Source organism: Leptodactylus fuscus, unplaced genomic scaffold, assembly GCF_031893055.1.
Source record: "Leptodactylus fuscus isolate aLepFus1 unplaced genomic scaffold, aLepFus1.hap2 HAP2_SCAFFOLD_196, whole genome shotgun sequence".
Lineage (NCBI taxonomy): Eukaryota > Metazoa > Chordata > Amphibia > Anura > Leptodactylidae > Leptodactylus > Leptodactylus fuscus.
The window spans coordinates 143,746-150,000 of NW_027440219.1; positions in this window are offsets into that span (position 1 = coordinate 143,746).

The following is a 6,255-nucleotide window of genomic DNA, read 5'->3' on the forward strand; positions in this document are numbered from 1 at the left end:
CCATCCGGTGGATTTTTAGCAGATTGCAGCCTTCCACCTGCAAGGGACTCAGCCTCCGGCATGTACCCAGGCTCGGGTAGCCCTGGGTAGGCCTGGCTTTCCCAGCCGCCTGGGACGATCTCTCCCTCTCTCCTGGAACCCTGGGCCGGCCTGCCGCCCTCAGGCTTAGCCCCCTGGGTCGCCTGGAAGTGGCGCCGCCTTGTGGACGAGCCGGGGAGAGCGGCTCTCCGTTGCCATCCGGTGGATTTTTAGCAGAATGCAGCCTGCAACCCGAGTGCTGGCGCCGCCTTGTGGACGAGCCGGGGACCGCGGCTCTCCGTTGCCATCCGGTGGATTTTTAGCAGATTGCAGCCTTCCACCTGCTAGGGACTTAGCCTCCGGCATGTACCCAGGCTCGGGTAGCCCTGGGTAGGCCTGGCTTTTTTCCCAGCCGCCTGGGACGAACTCTCCCTCTCTCCTGGAACCCTGGGCCGGCCTGCCGCCCTCAGGCTTAGCCCCCTGGGTCTCCTGGAAGTGTCTCCCTCTGGAAGTCACTTAGCAGAACGCAGCCTGCCGCCTGCTAGGGACTTAGCCTCTGGCTTTACCCAGGCTAGGGTAGCCCTGGGTCGGCCTGGCTTTTTTCCCAGCCGCCTGGGACGATCTCTCCCTCTCTCCTGGAACCCTGGGCCAGCCTGCCGCCTCAGGCTTAGCCCCCTGGGTTGCCTGGAAGTGGTGCCCTCTTGGTAGACACTTAGCAGATTGCAGCCTTCCACCTGCTAGGGACTTAGCCTCTGGCATTACCCAGGCTCGGGTCGGCCTGGCTGTCCCAGCCGCCTGGGACGATCTCTCCCTCTCTCCTGGAACCCTGGGCCGGCCTGCCGCCCTCAGGCTTAGCCCCCTGGGTCGCCTGGAAGTGGCGCCGCCTTGTGGACAAGCGGGGGAGAGCGGCTCTCCGTTGCCATCCGGTGGATTTTTAGCAGAATGCAGCCTGCAACCCGAGTGCTGGCGCCGCCTTGTGGACGAGCCGGGGACCGCGGCTCTCCGTTGCCATCCGGTGGATTTTTAGCAGATTGCAGCCTTCCACCTGCTAGGGACTTAGCCTCTGGCATTACCCAGGCTCGGGTAGGCCTGGCTGTCCCAGCCGCCTGGGACGATCTCTCCCTCTCTCCTGGAACCCTGGGCCGGCCTGCCACCTCAGGCTTAGCCCCCTGGGTCGCCTGGAAGTGGCGCCGCCTTGTGGGCAAGCGGGGGAGAGCGGCTCTCCGTTGCCATCCGGTGGATTTTTAGCAGAATGCAGCCTGCAACCCGAGTGCTGGCGCCGCCTTGTGGACGAGCCGGGGACTGCGGCTCTCCGTTGCCATCCGGTGGATTTTTAGCAGATTGCAGCCTTCCACCTGCTAGGGACTTAGCCTCTGGCATTACCCAGGCTCGGGTAGGCCTGGCTTTCCCAGCCGCCTGGGACCATCTCTCCCTCCCTCCTGGAACCCATGGCCAGCCTGCCGCCTCAGGCTTAGCCCCCTGGGTCTCCTGGAAGTGTCGCCCTCTGGTAGACACTTAGCAGAACGCAGCCTTCCACCTGTTAGGGACTTAGCCTCCGGCATGTACCCAGGCTCGGGTAGCCCTGGGTAGGCCTGGCTCTCCCAGCCGCCTGGGACGGTCTCTCCCTCTCTCCTGGAACCCTGGGCCAGCCTGCCGCCTCAGGCTTAGCCCCCTGGGTCTCCTGGAAGTGTCGCCCTCTGGTAGACACTTAGCAGAATGCAGCCTTCCACCTGCTAGGGACTTAGCCTCCGGCATGTACCCCGGCTCGGGTAGCCCTGGGTAGGCCTGGCTCTCCCAGCCGCCTGGGACGGTCTCTCCCTCTCTCCTGGAACCCTGGGCCAGCCTGCCGCCTCAGGCTTAGCCCCCTGGGTCTCCTGGAAGTGTCTCCCTCTGGAAGACACTTAGCAGAACGCAGCCTGCCACCTGCTAGGGACTTAGCCTCTGGCTTTACCCAGGCTTGGGTAGCCCTGGGTCGGCCTGGCTTTTTTCCCAGCCGCCCGGGACGATCTCTCCCTCTCTCCTGGAACCCTGGGCCGGCCTGCCACCTCAGGCTTAGCCCCCTGGGTCGCCTGGAAGTGGCGCCGCCTTGTGGATGAGCCGGGGAGAGCGGCTCTACGTTGCCATCCGGTGGATTTTTAACAGAATGCAGCCTGCAACCCGAGTGCTGGCGCCGCCTTGTGGACGAGCCGGGGACTGCGGCTCTCCGTTGCCATCCGGTGGATTTTTAGCAGATTGCAGCCTGCCAGCTGCTAGGGACTAAGTCTCTGGCGTTACCCAGGCTCGGGTAGCCCTGGCTTTCCCAGCCGCCTGGGACAATCTCTCCCTCCCTCCTGGAACCCATGGCCGGCCTGCCGCCCTCAGGCTTAGCCCCCTGGGTCTCCTGGAAGTGTCTCCCTCTGGAAGACACTTAGCAGAACGCAGCCTGCCACCTGCTAGGGACTTAGCCTCTGGCTTTGCCCAGGCTCGGGTAGCCCTGGGTCGGCCTGGCTTTTTTCCCAGCCGCCCGGGACGATCTCTCCCTCCCTCCTGGAACCCTGGGCCAGCCTGCCGCCTCAGGCTTAGCCCCCTGGGTCTCCTGGAAGTGTCGCCCTCTGGTAGACACTTAGCAGAATGCAGCCTTCCACCTGCTAGGGACTTAGCCTCCGGCATGTACCCCGGCTCGGGTAGCCCTGGGTAGGCCTGGCTCTCCCAGCCGCCTGGGACGGTCTCTCCCTCTCTCCTGGAACCCTGGGCCAGCCTGCCGCCTCAGGCTTAGCCCCCTGGGTCTCCTGGAAGTGTCGCCCTCTGGTAGACACTTAGCAGAATGCAGCCTTCCACCTGCTAGGGACTTAGCCTCCGGCATGTACCCCGGCTCGGGTAGCCCTGGGTAGGCCTGGCTCTCCCAGCCGCCTGGGACGGTCTCTCCCTCTCTCCTGGAACCCTGGGCCAGCCTGCCGCCTCAGGCTTAGCCCCCTGGGTCTCCTGGAAGTGTCGCCCTCTGGTAGACACTTAGCAGAATGCAGCCTTCCACCTGCTAGGGACTTAGCCTCCGGCATGTACCCAGGCTCGGGTAGCCCTGGGTAGGCCTGGCTCTCCCAGCCGCCTGGGACGGTCTCTCCCTCTCTCCTGGAACCCTGGGCCAGCCTGCCGCCTCAGGCTTAGCCCCCTGGGTCTCCTGGAAGTGTCGCCCTCTGGTAGACACTTAGCAGAATGCAGCCTTCCACCTGTTAGGGACTTAGCCTCTGGCTTTACCCAGGCTTGGGTAGCCCCAGCCCGGCCTGGCGCTCGCCGCAGGAAGGCCTCCTCGGGGGCTCCGGTTTTTTGGGGGTTTTTTTGTCAAAGTGTCTACGGAAGTGGAAGTTCTCTCAGGGGGAAGCTCCCCTCGGACCCTGCCCAGGAGGGTGAGCCCCGGCCCGGCTTGCCTCCCCTAGGCCCGCCCGCTCCGGAACCCGGTTCTCCCTGCAGACCCCGCCTCGGGGCAACCCTCCAGCTCCCCATCTCCCGGCAGCCGGGGTCAAATACAGCACCACCTCTTCCTTCCGCTGGCCCTCAAGAGTCCTCACCGCTCCCCCAGGCAGGCTTCCACGGGAGGCCGATCGGACCCCGCCATTAAGCCCCCTGACAAACGGCCGTCCCTGGAAGTCTCTCCGGGCCCGACTATTAAGTCCCACCGCCGACCCTCCGGGGCCGACTATTAAGTCCCACCGCCGACCCTCCGGGGCCGACTATTAAGTCCCACCGCCGACCCTCCGGGGCCGACTATTAAGCCCCACCGCCGACCCTCCGGGGCCGACTATTAAGTCCCACCGCCGACCCTCCGGGGCCGACTATTAAGTCCCACCGCCGACCCTCCGGGGCCGACTATTAAGTCCCACCGCCGACCCTCCGGGGCCGACTATTAAGCCCCACCGCCGACCCTCCGGGGCCGACTATTAAGCCCACTGCCAGAGATAGCACTCATGGGAATCTCTCTGGGCCCGACTATTAAGTCCAACTGTGACTTATGCTTGGAAATGTGACTTATGCTTGGAAATGTGACTTATGCTTGGAAATGTGACTTATGCTTGGAAATGTGACTTATGCTTGGAAATGTGACTTATGCTGGCAAATGTGACTTATGCTGGCAAATGTGACTTATGCTTGCAAATGTGACTTATGCTGGGAAATGTGACTTGTCCTCGCAAATGTGACTTATGCTGGCAAATGTGACTTATGCTGGCAAATGTGACTTATGCTGGCAAATGTGACTTATGCTGGCAAATGTGACTTATGCTGGCAAATGTGACTTATGCTGGCAAATGTGACTTGTCCTCCCAAATGTGACTTATGCTGGGAAGTGTGACTTGTCCTCCCAAATGTGACTTATGCTGGGAAATGTGACTTGTCCTCCCAAATGTGACTTATGCTGGGAAATGTGACTTGTCCTCCCAAATGTGACTTATGCTGGGAAGTGTGACTTGTCCTCCCAAATGTGACTTATGCTGGGAAATGTGACTTGTCCTCCCAAATGTGACTTATGCTGGGAAATGTGACTTGTCCTCCCAAATGTGACTTATGCTGGCAAATGTGACTTGTCCTCCCAAATGTGACTTATGCTGGCAAATGTGACTTGTCCGCCCGAATGTGACTTATCCAGCTAAATGAGACTTCTCCCTAAGCTGAGCTCCAGGGAGGGTAGCTGGTAGACTGGGGGCTTAATCTTCAGCTTCTACCGGGCTTATGGAGCCCTGAGTCGGCCTGGCTCTCCCAGCCGCCGGGGACAATCTCTCCCTCTCTCCTGGAACCCTGGGCCAGCCTGCCGCCTCAGGCTCGCCCCCCTGGGTCTCCTGGAAGTGGCGCCGCCTTGTGGACGAGCCGGGGAGAGCGGCTCTCCGTTGCCATCCGGTGGATTTTTAGCAGAATGCAGCCTGCAACCTGAATGCTGGCGCCGCCTTGTGGACAAGCCGGTTAGCGCGCCTCTCCGTTGCCATCCGGTGGATTTTTAGCAGATTGCAGCCTTCCACCTGCTAGGGACTTAGCCTCCGGCGTTACCCAGGCTCGGGTAGCCCTGGGTAGGCCTGGCTCTCCCAGCCGCCTGGGACAATCTCTCCCTCTCTCCTGGAACCCTGGGCCTGCCTGCCGCCTCAGGCTTAGCCCCCTGGGTTGCCTGGAAGTGGTGCCCTCTTGGTAGACACTTAGCAGAATGCAGCCTGCCACCTGCTAGGGACTGAGCCTCCGGCATTACCCAGGCTCGGGTAGCCCTGGGTAGGCCTGGCTCTCCCAGCCGCCTGGGACAATCTCTCCCTCTCTCCTGGAACCCTGGGCCAGCCTGCCGCCTCAGGCTCGCCCCCCTGGGTCTCCTGGAAGTGGCGCCGCCTTGTGGACGAGCCGGGGAGAGCGGCTCTCCGTTGCCATCCGGTGGATTTTTAGCAGAATGCAGCCTGCAACCTGAATGCTGGCGCCGCCTTGTGGACAAGCCGGGGAGCGCGCCTCTCCGTTGCCATCCGGTGGATTTTTAGCAGATTGCAGCCTTCCACCTGCTAGGGACTTAGCCTCCGGCGTTACCCAGGCTCGGGTAGCCCTGGGTAGGCCTGGCTTTCCCAGCCGCCTGGGACAATCTCTCCCTCTCTCCTGGAACCCTGGGCCTGCCTGCCGCCTCAGGCTTAGCCCCCTGGGTTGCCTGGAAGTGGTGCCCTCTTGGTAGACACTTAGCAGAATGCAGCCTTCCACCTGCTAGGGACTTAGCCTCCGGCATTACCCAGGCTCGGGTAGCCCTGGGTAGGCCTGGCTTTCCCAGCCGCCTGGGACAATCTCTCCCTCTCTCCTGGAACCCTGGGCCAGCCTGCCGCCTCAGGCTTAGCCCCCTGGGTTGCCTGGAAGTGGTGCCCTCTTGGTAGACACTTAGCAGAATTCAGCCTGCCGCCTGCTAGGGACTCAGCCTCCGGCATGTACCCAGGCTCGGGTAGCCCTGGCTTTCCCAGCCGCCTGGGACAATCTCTCCCTCTCTCCTGGAACCCATGGCCGGCCTGCCGCCTCAGGCTCGCCCCCCTGGGTTTCCTGGAAGTGGAGCCGCCTTGTGGACAAGCCGGGGAGCGCGGCTCTCCGTTGCCATCCGGTGGATTTTTAGCAGATTGCAGCCTGCCACCTGCTAGGGACTTAGTCTCTGGCGTTACCCAGGCTCGGGTAGCCCTGCCTTTTCCCAGCCGCCTGGGACAATCTCTCCCTCTCTCCTGGAACCCTGGGCCTGCCTGCCGCCTCAGGCTTAGCCCCCTGGGTTGC